This window comes from Emys orbicularis, chromosome 1 (genome assembly GCF_028017835.1).
Source record: "Emys orbicularis isolate rEmyOrb1 chromosome 1, rEmyOrb1.hap1, whole genome shotgun sequence".
NCBI lineage: Eukaryota > Metazoa > Chordata > Testudines > Emydidae > Emys > Emys orbicularis.
The window spans coordinates 290,521,705-290,541,493 of record NC_088683.1 but is presented as its reverse complement, the minus strand read 5'-3'; positions in this window follow the sequence as shown (position 1 = coordinate 290,541,493).

The following is a 19,789-nucleotide window of genomic DNA, read 5'->3' as shown; positions in this document are numbered from 1 at the left end:
TTATTATTATCAAGAAACAGAAACTATAAGTACTTTACCAAATAATTTGACTGTTAATTTGTATTAAGTGATCTTTCAATTAACTGTAATCCTTAAAAGAATATATTTACATACCAACATCAAAACAACAAGAATACACTAAAAAAATACATGGGATAGCGTTAAGGTTGCTATGTTATGAAGAAATATACACTTATTTGTACTCAATATGGATGATAGGCCATATTCTCAATGCTGTAGGTCTGTCTCAGTGTATTTATTGTATTGTTATGAACTGGGTGAAAACTTGTTATGGGCAGCGTTAAAACCTTGTTCGAGCTGATGTGTGAACAAACTTTTCACTTAAGATTGTTTTAAGACACGCTTAAGGGGGACACTTATAACAAGCCCGAATACAATCTGCCCAGAAAGAGCACTATGTGGGTGAAGATTCCACTGGGTATTGTGAGCTGGGGTGGGGAAAGGTAGTCGTGACAGACCACACAGAAACTAGGAACAGACAAGAACAGAGAGAGAGAAAGAGACAGAGGCAAAAAACCAAACAAACAAAAAATACAAGCAGTAGCGTGTGAGCACAGTGTGACTCTGGAAAAAGCTTGAGAGACAGCTTTTGAGTTTGTTGGCTAAAGAGGTTCAGGGCTGTAAACTAGAAAACTGCTCCTTTAGCTCTTGATTCCTCCTGCATTCAGAGAAGCAGGACATTGTACATTCCTTGTAAATAAACAAGCTTATGTTGAAGAAAATACCAGAATGCATCAATTTCTACTTCCAACTGGAACATCCCCAGAGCCTCAAAATTTTGACTAGCCACTTGGGTCAAAAAGGGGCATCACTATGTTTCCCATGGGGTCACTATAAGATTTTGGATGTCCTTAACTTTTCATTTCCTTGCTTTTAAGTGTCTGGAATTTGTAAATGATGTGAGAGAGAAATTGATTCTTGTCCCTGAACCTTAACTGTTTTTCCAAACAATTTTCCCACTGTTTATTTGCAGTTTTTACAATTGATTATGGGGGGGCAGGGAAGAAAAATAAATTTACCCTCATAAACACAAGCACAATTGAATGAGATGGTATGAAGGGGGAAAGCCCCTCCTCTCTCCCCAAGTTTTTACTATCCTGCTGATAGTTTCATTCCTGGACTGGTCCAGCAGCTGTTAAGTGGTTGTACATCTACTTAGTGGTAATCTCTTTTGCAACTGCCATGCTAAGGCACTCCTCTTCCACCACATAGTCAACACCACATTACATTTCTTTTTAAAAAAGGTTTATAGCTAGGGTATAATATATAGTAGCTTTGTTTGCTAGTAGCACTGGGTTGGGGAGGATGGGGATGCAGAAGGTAGGACATTGCAAGACAACTGCAAAATATTCCCAGAAATTATTATGAAAAGATACTGGGTAGTATGATCTGAAAGTTCATCTTTATTGAAGAAGGAATTAAAAATAATCTTAGCCCATTAAAGTATCTCCAAAAACAGACTAAAATTAATTTAGTTAACTTTAAAAAGTTGTTTTTCTCCAGCATTTTGTTCAACAGCTACATTCATCAATATAGGATAAATTAACTGGAAGCAGCTGTAGACAGCTCTTTAAGATGTTCAAGCCTTACACTTAATTGGCATGTTAAAAGTTAAAGAGCCAGAGTCAAGTTAGGTACATAAAACTGTAAATGTGCATAAACTATACCACTATATTCTATAGCTCAAGAGGCATCATGCCATCTACTTCATTAATCAAGGGTATGCCCCAAGTTCCAACACTTGCTGATGTGCAGTTTTTTTTTAAATTGTACCTTCTAATCTGAAAACGATAAAGATTTCACTACAGTGATTTCTAGAGAGTAAAACAGAACGTAATAAGCGTGGTAACACAATATTAGCAATTTGATGTTTTCACAAACTCTAAATACAGTGTGCAGCTGCTGTCCCTGATGTGGTTCAGACCACAAATGGGGTGTCAGGTTAATTCAGTTTTCATACCCATTTAACTTCTGTGTAGTCTCTGAGACTGTCAACAAAGATGTCAGTTATGATGGTGGCTTATTTGGTGTAGACACCTATATTCTTTAGGAAATGGATTAAAACAATAGTTGATTATCAAGTTTTGTGAAGACCATAAACAGAAAATAATGACTTTCATTTGGTGGGTTGAAATCTGAATTAGTGACCCAGAGATGAGAGGTGAAAATATTCAGATTTTAGAGCTGACCATGTTTGTTCTTTAGTTTAAATTAGAGCATCCCAAAGGCTGTTCTAATTAACATCGAGCAGCTTGCAGGGCTGTTCTGGCAGCTGAGGATAGCTAGAGAGCACAGGTGCTCCACCACCACCACCCTTTCTCCCCACCATGAAGACGGGGTCTGGAGAATGGTTAGCATAGATCTTCTACATCATCTAATACCACCTGAGATTCTCCTTATGAAAAGATTCTGATTGCTTTGAGTGGTGCAAAAGAGCCAGAACAAGAGGCCAGAATCTGGCTTTACTACTCCTCAGCATGATCCAGTCCCTCAAGGGTTTGATACCTGGAGTAGGGGTAGTATATCTAATGCCTTGTCTACACTTAAAAGTTAGATTAACCCAGTTACATTGCTCAGGGCTGTGAAAAATGTTGCACATTCAGCACCATATTTATGTCAACCTAACCCCTGTTGTACATATGGCTAGGTCACCAGAAGAGGTGCATTAACTACATCAATGGGAAAACCTCTTCTGTCAATGTAGGAAATGTCTACAGTATGTCACTACAGCATGTCATGTATTCCTTGTGCATGTGAGGTTGCAGGGCTCCTATTAGCAGATCAGGTTTCTGTGACAGATTTGGACTGGCTACAGAGCTTCCATCATGGAGAGAGATACAAGAAATGTGCTCTCTTTAAGATACTTTAATGCACTGCCAGTTATGGCTGTTACCAGCTCAGATAAGTTATGTGTCAATACAGCTTTAGCATTCCTTCTGTCACATGCCATGATTTGCCATCCCAGGCCAATGGGGGCTGCGGGAAGCAGCGGCCAGCACATCCCTCGGCCCGCGCCACTTCCCGCAGCCCCCATTGGCCTGGAGCGGCGAACCGCAGCCAGTGGGAGCCGCAATCGGCCGAACCTGCGGACGCAGCAGGTAAACAAACTGGCCCGGCCCGCCAGGGAGACGTGTGCCAAAGGTTGCCAATCCCTGGTGTAGGAGGTGCAAACTAGAGGTTTGAGTAGGCATCTTGGTTGGAGCAGAATCAGAGAACAGAACTAGTAGCACGTTTAGGAGGCAAGCCAATAGTCAGAGCCAGGAATCAGGAGCCAGAACCGGAGTCATGGCCAGGAGACAAGCCAATGGTCAGAGCTAGGAGTCAGAACAGAAGCAAAGGGTACAGCCAGAGTCATGGTCAGGGTTCTTTGTATTGTGTTTCACATACAGATACTTTATTCTTTATGCCCTTGCTGATGCCAGGCCTCCACACTGGCCCACTCTCAGCATTTAAGAACATAAGAATGGCCATACTGGGTCAGACCAAGGTCCATCTAGTCCAGTATCCTGTCTCCTGACAATGGCCAATGCCAGGTGCCCCAGAGGGAATGAATAGAACAGGTAATTATCAAGTGATCCATCCCCTGTTGCTCATTCCCAGCTTCTAGGTAGTCTTTGATATCTTTCATAGATGAAGTATAGGATTTCTCCTCTTGTTATGTTTGGAATTACAATTCAATCACCTTTAATCACAAGTCCATTTGACTCGCTTAATTGTCCACGTACTGCAAAGTAGTCTCTTGCTTCCTAAAAAGCAACAGAGGGTCCTGTGGCACCTTTGAGACTAACAGTAGTAGTCTCTTGCTTCCTAGTGTCCTTTAGATACTTGGTTCAGTCAGCCCTAAAATAATTTAGACTTTCTTGAATTTGTATGTCATTGAAGTTGCTTTTTGTAGCTGGTGTAGTCTCTTATCTTGACACTGGTGTGTATGCATCCACAGCATCCACATATTCCTTTAGGTCATCATCAAGCTTACGGGTAATTGGGTGCAATATTGGGCTCTGTGACAGACTGCCTGCTACTACCAGATTTTTCCCAGTACTATATTTAGCAATTGGGTAAAATCACAACTAATCTCGTCAAAAGACTTTCATCTCAGTGGTGCTTTATCCAGATCTCTTCTGTTGATAAGGGTTACAAATAATTTATAGTCTGTTGTCAGTGTAAAAGAATCCAAGTCACACAGATTTCTGTAAAAGTTCTCATATGCCCTTGCTCTTGCCTGGCACTCCTTTTCAATCTGTGCATATAATTTTTCTGTGTCTGTGTATGTGAGAGCAAAATGCAACTGGCTTGAACTGAGATCTATGGTGTTGCAACAATACACCATCTAGGCCATAGCTGCTTGCATCTGCATTGACCATTATGGGTTTGTTCACCCCATAGTATTTGAGAGCTTTAGCTACTGAGATCATTTCTTTTACCTTTTTGAAGTCAGTTTCTTAATTTGGCCCCCATAGCCATGATGTGATGGACTTCAATAGTTTATTCAGTGGTTTTGTCACTATGTTGTAGGTATTAATCAAGGTAATATTCCACTCTCAGTATGTGTCTCAATTCTGGTACATTAATTGGTGCATGCAATTCTCAAATTGCTTTTATTTTCTCGGGGCTATGACTGATCTCATTTTTGTTTGTCTGTACCAAAAACTCAATTTGGTTAGGTAGAAAACACATCTTTCCTTGTTTAGCTTCAGTCCAGACTAAATGATTGAGGTTAGAACTTTGTTGAGGTTTTTGGTGTGTCCTTCCATTGATGATCCATATATCAAAATATTGTCCATGAAAACTACGCTGCTTCACTAATTCATTCTGCTTTATTATCTGGATACCTGTGTATAGAATTAAATCTGTCTTAAATTGTAGCTGCTGTGAGAGACTTTTGTCTGTAAGCCCAAAATTTAGTATATCTCTGATGTTTTCATGTTTTACAGTCCCCAAATCTTAGTTTTGTGTCAAGACATTCAAAATTCTAGCAAAAGATTCAATAGATTTCCCCTAGTTCTTGAATTCTCTGGTGAAAACATGTCCTGTCATAAACCACATTTCTCTGAGATATAAAGTATGCCTCAAAACATAGCCAGAAGTTTATCAGTCATCTTTGTGATGGTCAACCGAAAAGGCAAAGGATTTAAAGATATTCTCTAAAATCTATACCTGGATGTCTCCAGTTTCCTGGTGAAGTTTAGTAGTAATGGGAAATCTTGCAAAGTGCTGCTTCCAGTCTGTCCATTCTGAATGTCTGTCAAAGCTGAAGGTTCTCTGGGGAACTGAAGAATGGCATGTTGATGAGTTTGATTGTTGCTTTTTTTTCTGTTTGCAACCTTTGTTGCTGTTTTCCTCTGTTTCTGTTCTCCTCTGGCACCAATTGGGCTATCTTCATGTCTGACACTATGTTATGTATTCCTTGTACATGGCAGGTAGCAGACTGCTACTAGAAGATCTGGCTTCTGTATATATTTTCATCATGGAGAGAGATACAAGAGATGTGTTCTCTTTAGGATACTTAAATGCACTGCCAGATACAGCTATTATCCACTCCGATAAGATATGTTATACACAGCATCACCTTGTGGCTGAACATTCTAATACAATTTTACCATTCCATCACACAGAGCCATAGCTGCAGGGCCATAGCTGTACCATTGTAGGGGCATAAGATTAAGCTGCTGTATGCTACACCTCTGCTGTTTATTGCCATGAACTCTATTTAATACTACTGTTATGAGCTGGGTTATGGGTTGAGTTAAAAACCTTCTTCAAAGAGATCTGTGATGTGTGAGCCCTTCATTTAAAATAGTTGTAAGAGACAGTTAAGGGACCACACCTAAAACAAGGCCAAATACAATCTGCCCAGAAACTAGCACCCTGGGGGTCAAGGGTTTCCTGACTAGCCCTGAAGGTATTCCCTGGGTATTGTGACCTGGTGGGGGTGGAGAAGTGTGTCAGGGAAAGAGAACACACAGAAACCGAGATCAGATGAGAACAGAGAGGCAGCGGCAAAAAGCAAGAAAGCCAAGAAGTAGCCTGTGAGCATAGTGTGACCCTGAAAAAAAAGCTTGCGGGAGAGTTTTTGATGCTGTTGGCTAAAGAGGTGTGGTACTGTAAGTTCAGAAACTGATCCTTTTGTTCTTGGTTCTTCCTGCATTTGGAGAAGCAGAACTTTGTACATTCCTTGTAAATAAACAAGGCTGCATCAAAGAGAATACCAGAGTCCTTCACTTTCTGCTTGCAACTGGAACATCCCCAGAGCTCTGAAATGTGACTATCCACTCAGGTCAAAAAGGGGCAACACTACTATCATTATTCACAGTCTTTACTGCCGTATTAAAATGAGGGATATTTTGTCCTGTATTTCTAATGACACTGGCTCTAGTTTTGAAACCTAAGGGCATAAAGTTGGGTTCCTAAATAAAAGTAGTCAGATTTTCAAAGGTGCTGAGCTCCTGCAGCTTCCATCATCTTCAAAAGAAATTGTAAGCGTCTAGCATTTCTGGAAGTTAGACCACTTTTAGTGAGATAGGGTGGGTGAGGTAATATATTTTATTTGACCTACTTCTGTTGGTGAGAGAGACAAGCTTTAGAGTTTACACAGAACTCTGAAGAAGAAGTACCTGAAGAACAGTTTTTTGTAAGCTTGAAAGCTTATCTCTCTCACCACCAGACACTAGTCTAACAAAAGATATTACATCACCACCTTGTCTCTATAGTATCCTGGGACAAACACCAGCTTCAACAGCACTGTGTAATTAACTAAATATGCATGTACCAACATAACTTTAGACATCCAGCTTTGCAAATATAGACTGGAGTCTGTAAAAACTACAAATAATATATATTTAAAATGGTCAATACTGAGGTTAAGAAGTTATAAAGCAAAGTAATAATCCCTGGGTTTAAACTAAATGAATAATCGGCTATGGGCAATATAATCCCCAAAATCGGAAGTCTCCTTAAAATCCATTATGAGTGAATTCCCCTTAGAACAGTAGTTAGTTTCACCAATTCACAGTTTTATGACCTAGTCAATTAATATGAGTGATATCCTGACTTCCACTCATAAAAACAATCTCTCTCTAATGCTAATGTAATTCAAAGATATAATACAAAAAGAACTAATTTTCTGAACAGTGAGGATGTTACTCCATTCTGAAAGATCTGCTATACCAGTATATTATATCTGGACCATTAGAAATAATCAATAATATCATGAAGATTTATACTGAATAACATCAACATACCGATAGAGGTATTTTAAATATATTTATGAATCACCATTATCTACAGTATTTCATGTACAATTTCCATTAAACAGTTCAAAAATGTAATATCAGAATCCCTCATTTCTGTACCTGCTTCTGGAATTTTTATGGCTAATCTGGTACAGAGGGACAAATTCAGTCTAGATGTAAGGAGGCCCATTTCAGTGGGAGTTGTGCCTGCTTATTCCAGAGATTAATATGATTCAAAGTATTTCAAATTAGCAACGTAGTAGAGCTGCCATTAACTCAGGGGAGGGCCTCAGGTGAACAAGCCTGTGGGGCATCAATATCATGGTGATATCTAGATTAGGTTAGACTAGATTGTCATTCTCATGGTGTCTGGCTACATCAGAACTGCCACAGGGGGTAAATGAAAATATTTACTGAAATTATACCATCACATTCTAAATGTGGCATATGGAGCTATAAGAATGATGGCGGTGTTTATTTACTGCTCCTTTAAGGTCTTGAAGATTCTGTGTGGCAAAGTTAAAGAGTTTCCTCAGTTTTATGCAGCTGTAGTAGAACTTGCTTTGAGAATGAACCCATGAATTGAGTGGATTGGATGTAATTTGTAAATAAGGACCCTCCTCACTGCACTACTTTGATTCATTTTTATCTTGTTTCTTGTTATTATTCTCATCCAGTTAAAGCCATTGTAGTTAATTAGAAAGGCATGAATGGATTATTTGGACTTGGGAGACATAACACTAAAAAAGATCAATGTGACATGATAACTTGTGAGAGGGACAGAAAATATGACAGGAGAGAGAATTGAGGATCAGCAGCTTTAAAGCACAACATTTATGTCATCTGTGCTGGTAACAGTCATTTTTAAGAAAAACAGCCACTTTTCCCCACAATGGACTTAATTTTCCTATAACTCACATAAATTCTACACCCATGTAACTCCATAAGGTCAAATTAAGCTCTCAGATAGGCCGGTGCAAATGTAACTGGGGTGAATTGGAATTCAGAACAAATTGTTTATTTTCAAATGATAACTAGAATATGTAAAAATAAAATAGATGAATTTATTAATAGAAAATATATGTGTATGAACATTTATTTACACATGATGTGCCATATCATCCCATACAAAGTCTGTTCCACCATCAAGGACAGGAAACTTCATACGGTTTCCCTTTGCTGAGTTTTATCTGGATTTTTCTCTTGAAGGTAGAGGTTCCCACCCACCTGGAGTTTTCTAAGTCCTGGAACACTGAATTGAGCCTCTAGGGGTCCTACCCTTTAGACTACAGCAACAATGGCTCCAGAGCCTCCAGAAACCATTTTCCAGCCTGCTTAGAGTCCAGGGCAAGGACAGAACATACCTGAAATTCGTACAAAAGTCAATGGGATGTTTCAAATGGAGTGATTTATATAAACAGTTTAGTGGCCAGTGAGAAGCCAGTACTGCTCAGTCCCTCAGTGGGGCAGGATGGGTTACCTCTGAGACAAAGGGATTAGTTTTAGTCCCTGCTTATGCTGTTTGAGTTTGGAGTTGAGAGCAGCATAGCTTTGGGAGTCTTTAGTCAACTCCCACTCCCCACGCAAAGGTAGGGTGACCATATTTCCCAAAGTGAAAATGGGACACTGCATGGGGCTAGCCTGAGACACCCCACCACCACCACCACACACACACTTGCCTGAGCCACCCTCCCCACAAGGGACTGGCCCCAGCTGCTTGCCTGAGCCCTGCCTGCCTCCCGCGCAGGGCTGACCCGAGCCCTCCATGTCCCCCCCCCCGCGCAAGGTGGGGGCTGGCATCACAGCTCGCCCAAGCCCTGCCTGTCCCCCATACATGCCCTGCCTCCCACCTGCATGGTGCTGGCATCGCTGCTGGACCCCCTGCACATTCCTCCACACCCTACTTTTTTTGACAAAAGTGGGCATTTAAATATTTGCTCTTGCCAACTGACTAATGCTCACTTTCGCCAAAAAAAGTCAGGCCAGCCAGGATGGGGCTTTAAAAAGGAACTGTCCCAGCCAAAACGGTGCGTATGGTCACCCTATACAAAGAGATATTTTGAACTTTTGTAGGATTTAGTGTATGATCAGGGAGTGCCAGCCCTTTGGAGACCAGGAACAGGGAGGCAGAGAACCAACTTGATGCTGGCTACCTAGAGACAACGGAGACCTCCATAGAACTCCAAACCAGGAGAGAACCCCACCCTATTCAGGAGCAAAGACACCGTAAGGGAGCTCCCCTCCCTTTTTTTTTTGGTTTAAGCTAGCCAGCCTTCACAGCACTGCAGGACTCATTGCAGGACTTATCCTCCATACTGGAAAGGTGCTGAGAGGAGAACTGGGAGTCTCTGTACAATGGCGAATGTGGAGAAGTGGGAAATTTGTCATATTGTGGATGTTTCAGTATTTTAAGCCATGTCTACACTACAAAATTACGTATATAGCCACTAGGGTGACCAGATGTCCCGATTTTATAGGGACAGTCCCGATTTTTGGGTCTTTTCCTTATATAGGCTCCTATGCTTCTGGAGGGGCTACATGGGGAAATAAAATCTAACAAGACCTTTGAATTTTTTTTTTTTTAAGTATGTTGGATTCGCTCCTGCCAGCTTCTGGCCCAAGCAGTGTATACGTATTTCTCAAACCATAGTAATTTTTCTAGTAATTTATTGTTCTGAATGAGTTTACTGAGAAATACTCAGTACATGTTTTAGCCTTCTCATTAGAGCAGATCTACATTCATTCAATTTTTGTCTTCACCAGTCTTAATACTAGTATCAGAGGGGTAGCCGTGTTAGTCTGAATCTGTAAAAAGCAACAGAGGGTCCTGTGGCACCTTTAAGACTAACAGAAGTAGACCATTACTATCAATGGTCAATGTGGGTCTGGCTGGAGAATCTTGCCCGCATGCTCAGGGTTCTGCTGATCGCCATATTTGGGGTTGGGAAGGAATTTTCCTCCAGGGTAGATTGGCAGAGGCCCTGGAGGTTTTTCGCCTTCCTCCGCAGCATGGGGCAGGGGTCGCTTGCTGGAGGATTCTCTGCGACTTGAAGTCTTTAAATCATGATTTGGGGACTTCAACTGCTGAGTCAAGGGAGAGAATTATTCCAGGAGTGGGTGGGTCAGCTTTTGTGGCCTGCATCATGCGGGAGGTCAGACTAGATGATCATAATGGTCCCTTCTGACCTTAAAGTCTATGAGTCTATGAGTCTAAGGCCTGGTCTACACTACGAGTTTAGGTCGACTTTAGCCGCGTTAAATCGAATTAAGCCTGGACACGTTCACATGACGAAGCCCTTTCTTTCGACTTAAAGGGCCCTTTAAACCGGTTTCTTTACTCCACCTCCGACGAGGGGATTAGTGATAAAATCGGCCTTAGGGGGTCGGAATTGGGTTAGTGTGGACGGAATTCGACGTTATTGGCCTCCGGGAGCTATCCCACAGTGCTTCATTGTGACCGCTCTGGACAGCACTCTCAACTCAGATGCACTGGCCAGGTAGACAGGAAAAGCCCCGCGAACGTTTGAATTTCATTTCCTGTTTGCTCAGCGTGGAGAGCACAGGTGACCACGCAGAGCTCATCAGCACAGGTAACCATGATGGAGTCCCAGGATCGCAAAAGAGCTCCAGCATGGACAGAACGGGAGGTACGGGATCTGCTCGCCATATGGGGAGACGAATCACTGCTGGCTGAACTCCGAAGCAGTAAACGAAATGGCAAAATATTAGAAAAGGTCTCCAAGGCCATGAAGGACAGAGGCCATAACAGGGACGCACAGCAGTGCCGCGTGAAAATTAAGGAGCTAAGGCAAGCCTACCACAAAGCCAGAGAAGCAAACGGAAGGTCCGGGGCAGAGCCGCAAACATGCCGCTTCTACGCGGAGCTGCATGCCATTCTAGGGGGTGCAGCCACCACCACCCCAACCGTGTGCTATGACTCCCTCACTGGAGAAACACACAGGGAAGCGGGTTCGGGGTACGAGGAAGATGAGGATGGAGAAAATGTAGATAGCGCACAGCCACAAGGAAGCGGAGAAACCGGTTTCCCCAACAGCCAGGATATGTTTATCACCCTGGACCTGGAACCAGTAACCCCCGAACTCACCCAAGGCATGCTCCCAGACCCTGAGGGCACACAGGGGACCTCTGGTGAGTGTACCTTTGTAAATATTACTCATGGTTTAAAAGCAAGCGTGTTTAATGATTAATGATTAATTTGCCCTGGCAATCGCGGCCAGTACAGCTACTGGAAAAGTCTGTTAACGTGTATGGGGATGGAAGGGAAATCGTCAAGGGACATCTCCAGAAAACTCTCCTGGATGTACTCCCAAAGCCTTTGCAAAAGGTTTCTGGGGAGGGCTGCCTTATCCCGTCCGCCATGGTAGGACACTTTACCACGCCAGGCCAGTAGCACGTAGTCTGGAATCATTGCATAACAAAGCATGGCAGCGTATGGTCCCGGTGTTTGCTGGCATGCAGACAACATCCATTCCTTATTGCTCTTTGTTATCCTCAGGAGAGTGATATCATTCACGGTCACCTGGTTGAAATGGGGCAATTTTATTAAGGGGACATTCAGAGGTGCCCGTTCCTGCTCTGCTGAACAGAAATATTCCCCGCTGTTAGCCACGCGGTGGGGGGGAGGGGTGAAGTGATCATCCCAGAGAATTGGGTGTGTGGGGGAGGGGAGTTAGTTGGGTTTGTGCTGCATGTTAACCCTGAAACCGCAGCCCCTCCTTTTACATTGCAAACCCATTTTAAATGGCCAACCCAACGGGTGCTTGGTATGGGAAATGAGAGCACTACTGTTTGAAACCATTCCCACATGTTAAGAAGGTTAAAAAAGCCAAAAGACTGTGTCTTACCATGGCTGCCTGCAAGCTGAAATCTGTGGCCTGGCACTGCGTGAGTGATCTCTCACACCAAACCGGCAGGCCCTCAATATAAGAGGAAAAATGCGACCTTGTAACGAAAGCACATGTGCTGTGTAATGTGAACAGCAAAATTTAATGTGAAAGAGTGTACCCATTGTTCTCTAAAATGTGTCTTTTTTAACCACCTCTCCCTTCTCCTCCACCAGCTGCAAATGTTTCTCCTTCACAGAGGCTAGTGAAGATTAGAAAGAGAAAACGTAGGACGCGTGATGACATGTTCACAGAGCTACAGATGTCCTCCCATGCTGACAGAGCACAGCAGAATGCGTGGAGGCAGCCAATGACTGATTACAGAAAAGCACAATATGAACGAGAGGAGAGGTGGCGTGCTGAATCACGGGATGAACAGAGCAAGTTGCGGGCTGAAGATGATAGGTGGCGTCAGCTTGCAGACAGAAGGCAAGAGTCGATGCTCCGGCTGCTGGAGCATCAAACTGATATGCTCCAGCGTATGGTTGAGCTGCAGGAAAGGCAGCAGGAGCAGAGACCGCCGCTACAGCCCCTGTGTAACCAACAGCCCTCCTCCCCAAGTTCCATAGCCTCCTCACCCAGATGCCCAAGAACACGGTGGGGGGGCCTCCGGCCACCCAGTCACTCCACCCCAGATGATTGCCCTAGCATCAAAAGGCTGGCCTTCAATAAGAGTTAAAGTTTTAAACTGCAGTGTGTCCTTTTCCTTCCCTCCTCCCCCACCCATCCCGTGCTACCTTGGCAATTATCCCCCTAGTTGTGTGATGAATTAATAAAGAATGCATGAATGTGAAGTAACAATGACATTATTGCCTCTGCAAGCGGTGCTCGAAGGGTGGGGTGGTTGGCTTACAGAGAAGTAGAGTGAACCGGGTGGGGGGGGGCGGAGGGTTCATCAAGGAGAAACAAACAGAAGTTTCACACCGTAGCCTGGCCAGTCACAAAACTCGTTTTCAAAGCTTCTCTGATGCGTACCGTGCCATGCTGTGCTCCTCTAACCGCCCTGGTGTCTGGCTGTGCGTAATCAGCGGCCAGGCGATTTGCCTCAACCTCCCACCCCGCCATAAATGTCTCCCCCTTACTCTCACAGATATTGTGGAGCGCACAGCAAGCAGCAATAACAATGGGGATATTCTTTTCGCTAAGGTCTGAGCGAGTCAGTAAGCTGTGCCAGCGCGCTTTTAAACATCCAAATGCACATTCCACCACCATTCGGCACTTGCTCAGCCTGTAGTTGAACAGGTCCTGACTCCTGTCCAGGCTGCCTGTGTACGGCTTCACGAGCCATGGCATTAAGGGGTAGGCTGGGTCCCCAAGGATCACGATAGGCATTTCAACATCCCCAACGGTTATTTTCTGGTCCGGGAAGAAAGTCCCTTCCTCCAGCTTTCGAAACAGAGCAGAGTGCCTGAAGACGCGAGCATCATGTACCTTTCCCGGCCATCCCACGTTGATGTTGGTGAAACGTCCCTTGTGATCCACCAGGGCTTGCAGCAGCATTGAAAAGTACCCCTTGCGGTTTATGTACTCAGTGGCTTGGTGCTCCGGTGCCAAGATAGGGATATGGGTTCCGTCTATGGCCCCACCACAGTTTGGGAATCCCATTGCAGCAAAGCCATCCACTATGGCCTGCACGTTTCCCAGAGTCACTACCCTTGATATCACCAGGTCTTTCATTGCCCTGGCAACTTGGATCACAGCAGCCCCCACAGTAGATTTGCCCACTCCAAATTGATTCCCGACTGACCGGTAGCTGTCTGGCGTTGCAAGCTTCCACAGGGCTATCGCCACTCGCTTCTCAACTGTGAGGGCTGCTCTCATCCTGGTATTCTGGCGCTTCAGGGCAGGGGAAAGCAAGTCACAAAGTTCCATGAAAGTGCCCTTACGCATGCGAAAGTTTCGCAGCCACTGGGAATCGTCCCACACCTGCAGCACGATGCGGTCCCACCATTCTGTGCTTGTTTCCCGGGCCCAGAATCGGCGTTCCACGGCATGAACCTGCCCCAGTAACACCATGATTTCCACATTGCTGGGGCCTGTGCCTTGTGAGAGGTCTATGTCCATGTCAATTTCCTCATCACTCTCATCGCCGTGCTGCAATCGCCTCCTCGGCTGGTCCTGGTTTAGCTTCGGCATGTTCTGGCTCTGCATATACTCCAGGACAATGTGCGTGGTGTTCATAGTGCTCATAATTGCCGCGGTGATCTGAGCAGGCTCCATGATCCCAGTGCTAGCTATGTCGTCTGGTCTGAAAAAAGGCGCGAAACTAGTATCTGACGGACCAGGGAAAGGAGGGAGGGAGGGAGGGAGGGAGGGAGGGGCGAGTGACGACATGGCGTACAGGTACAGGGAATTAAAATCAACAAAGGTGGCTGTGCATCAGGGAGAAACACAATCAACTGTCACACAGAATGGCCCCCCCCCAAAGATTGAACTCAAAAGCCTGGGTTTAGCAGGCCGTTGATTTGACGGAGGGAGGGGGAAGCAAATGAATACAGAACAAATCTATTTTTTACATCTTAAGATGACGGTGCAGCATGACTGATAGCCCTCGGCATCTTCTGGGTGCTTGGCAGCAAATACTGGGCGCTTGGCAGTTAGTGTACTAAGACTGATAGCCACATTTTTCCTGTATGATGACGATGGCCTTCAGGCCTATTGCACGATCTGCTGCTCAGGGAAGACTCTGCTAATGTGCGATGATCCAACTTGTAATAGGTAACTACGACTGATAGCCATCATCGTCATTGTGAAGGCAGCAGAATATGACTGGGGGGATGGGGGACTGGGAGACATATGGAGTTCCAGCCACTGCTGTACGATGACGACGGTTACCAGTCGTAATACACCATCTACTGCCAAAAGGCAAGGGGCTGATGCAATGCAGCCCTACGGCTGCCAGCCCCACAGCTGCCAGCACCCAGATCGCCGATGAAGGCTACCAGTCATGCTGCACCGTCTACCGCCAAAAGGCAGTTAGCTGCTGCTGCTGTGTAGCAATGCAGTCCCACGTCTGCCGGCACCCAGATGACATATGGTGACGGTGAGCTGAGCTGAGCGGGCTCCATGCTTGCCGTGGTATGTTGTCTGCACAGGTAACCCAGGTAAAAAGGCGCGAATCTATTGTCTGCCGTTGCTCTGACGGAGGGGGAGGGGCCTGACAACATGTACCCAGAACCCCCCGCGACACTGTTTTGCATCATTCGGGCATTGGGATCTCAACCCAGAATTCCAATGGGCGGCGGAGACTGCGGGAACTGAGGGATAGCTACCCATAGTGCAATGCTCCGGAAGTCGACGCTAGCCTCGGTACTGTGGACGCGGTCCGCCGACTAGAGCACTTAGAGCATTTTATGTGGGGACACACACAATCGGCTGTATACAACCGATTTCTATAAAACCGGCTTCTATTAAGTCGACCTAATTTCGTAGTGTAGACATACCCTAAGTATTGGGAGCATAAGCTTTCGTGGGTAAGAACCTCATTTCTTCAGATGCAAGTGTCTTAATACTAGTTATCACACTGAAAACTCATTTCACTGAACTGTTTGTTCCTGGTAAAGATTATTCTACTTAGTATAGGAATAGTTCTTGGACAAATATTTTGTAGGTAAAAAAACCACCGACTTTTCAAGAAATGAAAAACTTGTACGTTTCAGGTATCCAAAAGGAGTTCTCAGAACACTGGTGCATCATAGATTGTAAGCACCTTGGAGCAGGGACTGTCTTTTAGTTCTGTGTTTGTACAGTACCTCGCACAATGCGGTCCTGCTCCACGACACTATGCTAATACAAATAATAAAATGAAAAATTGGGACTGTATGGGTAAAACCATAATATGATCTCTTTAAATACAGATGTATATGTAGGAAGTAATGAATGCAGAATAAATGTATGTAAAATGCACGAGTACAGAAAAAAATAAAGAGAGCATAAGTGCTTTGGAAGAGACATGCATAGTTAATGGATTTACAGAGTAGTTTCAGGAACCATAGGGAGTGAAGGAGTAACACTTCCACACCATTGAGCTGCCTAACATTTTTTGCGGTCATATGAACTATTCATTGCACAGTTTACACTAGTCAAAGCTTTACTAATTTGAATGACTATTACTATCCCTTAAAGAGTGCACTTTTGATACCATGATGGGTGCCATTGAATGGCATGTTATAACAACAGTGATTAATTAATAATAGTAGCCAATGGGGAAAATTACCCAGGTGTGGAAAGCCTAAGGAAAATCCCCTTCATCACTTCAGCCATACATTATTCTTCTGCATAAGAGGAGCCTCTGCATCCTTTGTGTGCTGTGAATGCCCCAAATTGACCTTTATGACAGAGACAGCATAAGCAGCCATGGGCAGGCTTGTTGAGGCTTGGCCAATTCTTCCATGGACCAGGTGACCACAAAGCCCTGTAGTATTCAGCTCATGTGGGTTATAGGAATTGGAACTTACAGAGTCCATCCCCAGGGATACACAGAACACCAAATGCTGCAGATTCAGTTGATTCTTTCAATTGTTTGTTATTCAAACAAATATTTCCAAATTGGAACATGGATGTATACCAACCGGAGCACTCTTACATGTGAAGTTTCAAAGTGCAGCCATTTCTGAGTTATTTGCTTGGGGAAAAGTGTGGAGATAATTTTGGATGGTGGGAAGAATCTATTTTTCTTAAGGCTTGCACAATTCAGAAATGGCCAAATGGATTCCCTCACACTTTCTACTCCGCAGCACCTTTTGTCTGAAACAGAGCACAGAACAAAATACCTCTTTGCCTAAAATGAAAATGGGGTTAGAACTGAAACTGTTTTGCAGTCTTAACACAATATTCACCAAGCAAATGCTACAAGTTTTTTCTGCCTCACTTTGGGGCTTATTCTTTTATCTTTACTCATATTGAGTAGTACCTTACTTTGCAAGTAATCCCATTCATTCCAGTGGGATTACTTGTGGCGAAAGAGTCGCAGAATTAGGGTCCTTGAGGAATAAAGAATCATCTTTCTCTCATTTCCAGATCATAAATATAGATGGAGTAGATTTTGTCTGTGCATATACATCATAAATAGAATTCTGAAGAACCAGTCCATCCCAAAGTGTACACAGCCCTCTGAGAGATATGAAATGCAGGATGCAGAAAAAGCAGACCTATTCAAAAGACAGGCTGGATGCTGTGAAAAGTCATATGGTAAAAAATGCTGCTGTGATGGCTCTGCAAAGCAGGGGACTGCGATTTCCATCTGCAAAGCATGGCAGTATAACTCCCTTAAACCTCCTCCCCACTGCACTTCCCTTTCTTGGCCAGGTAAGGGGAAAGATCCTGAACCAGGAAGTGGCTGTGCTCTGTTGGGCAGCATGGAAGCCAGGAGCTGAGGGACTCTGAAGCAGCAGCCACATGGAAGCCAGGAGCTGGAGAGGAAACTGGAGGCAGGAAGGGATGCCGAGCTGTGTGTGGAACAGACTGTGATTGCTGGATATTGCAGCCAGATGGAGATATGTGTGGGACTTATGGGGAAGCAGCAGCAGTTGGGTAGAGAACTAGTGTTGAGGATCCCCAATGAGACACTAGCTGAGCCTGGCCTGGAAACCTGCAAGTTCCTATTTGCCTGAATAGAGAAAGTAGATTGGAGTAGGTGTAACCCACACACCTCCTGGGTGTGGTGTTCTGTCCCATCTAGTGGCACCAAGACCACTTAGAGAGAGAGAGTTAAATGAGTCTGCTCTACAGCCTTAGCTAACAGACAGTTGGCTTTTAGCTCATGCTGTAGAGGCTCATGCACTAAGCTCCCGAGGTCCCAGGTTTGGTCCCGCCTGCTGATAACCAGGGTCTGTGGGCGTTACAAAGGCGCACTAGGCCTGAAGATCTCTGACTCTCGATTGGACTTTTCCAGGGACCCAAACATTTACCACTGTTGCACACGCTGAACTGTAACTGTTTAAGCATATGTATCTAGAGTATTTGCAAACTTTCCCTTTCCTGCCAGCCCTACTTTCCCTTAATGAAGTGTCTGAGTAGTTATGGGACCCCGCCCCCACCCAGGGCTAGTGCCTACAAGGCCTAACTGCAGAAGCACTTACAGCGCTTGCCTCTGAGTTATGATGCACCTGTCACGCTTCTGGCACCCTTAAGGGTTTAGTGTGTTCCATTACTGAGCAGCAGCAATAATTACATTACACACAAGAGAGCTGTGGATTGCTGTTTATGAGCAGAGCACTCAAAGGAGTGAAGATCATAAGTACCTCTTTATACTGAGTCCCATCCCTTCACTATTTCTGGGGCTAGACTTCCAACCCAAAGGAGTTATCCCAGCCCCTTTGGGCTCTTTCAGCTGAAGAGAAGGACGAGATCCAGCATTCCCTAAGTGTAGAGAGGAGAGGACTCATTTCTCTAGCAGTTTGTTTATTTATTTTAATGGAAGCTGTTTGAAATTGCTCAGAGATTTTGAATATTAGTTCTAGTCCCAGAAGACATGGCACAATGCAAGTGAGCTCAGCAAAAGCTGCATGATACGTTTAATTTATCACATAGCTCTGCAGTTTATCACATGGCTAGCACCCCTAGGTGTGGTGGTTACACACACACAGAAATACATGTCCATTTTTCTCTTTACACAACAAGCATTTGATAGCTGTTCTCCAGAGACCCATACCCTTGTATGCAAAATGTATGCTTTCATAATACTGATCTTCCTCTTCGTTCAATGAGATTCTTCACAGTCTGATGCAGTGGGCCTGAAGAGGGTATGTTAGCACAGTTGTCCAGATGAACAACTCGACATCTCCAACAACAGTAATAAACATTTAGGTTCAATTATGCACATTTTCCCCTCTATACTTGGAGAGCTATACCCCTCACACCCACACTGCCAATTCATTCCATTTTCAGCCATATATAACCTAGTCCATGTGAGAGTCACTACAGATGCAGCACAATCTCTTGGGAACTAGGTTGCTTCTTTTCCTCATCGAGGCTACCTCATCCTCCAAGTAAGAATTGAAATGTCAATTTTCAGTTCGATTTCATGGAGTAGCATCATAAGAATGGTAACCAATCCAATTGCAAATCACTTGATGAATCTTCTTTGAAGAGTTGCCAATAATGCTAATCGTCAAATGGCTGAATCCAGCTCTGTTGAGATGCATTTGTGAAGAATGGCAATCTCTGTGACTTTGACAAAGGAACTGCTGACTTGCATCACTGTTTGTCTTTTGATGTGAAAGAGCAAATCGATTTATAGAGCTTTTGCTTGCAGATGTAGGATATGATTAGTATGCAGAAAGACCTTTCTTCAGTGTCATTTGTTTATTTAGCTGTCTCTGCACTCAGCCCTGATTGTGTATACTTAATTAATGTATACAAAGCTAAAAGAAATAAAATCCACGAACCATGATCATAGCATACTGTACTGCATGTCATTTGTCACCATGAAAATACTATTTATACATTACTGGTTACATGCAAGTGAAATGAATACATTTTTTAAAAAAGCTAAATATTCAGTATGTTTGCCAGAAACTGTCATTTATAGCTAAACTAAGAATATGTTAATGAAAGCTGTTCAATTTGAATGGATTATTTTTATTTTTTTTTCCTCAGTGTTTAAATTTTTATTCAGAGCAGTTGTTGAGT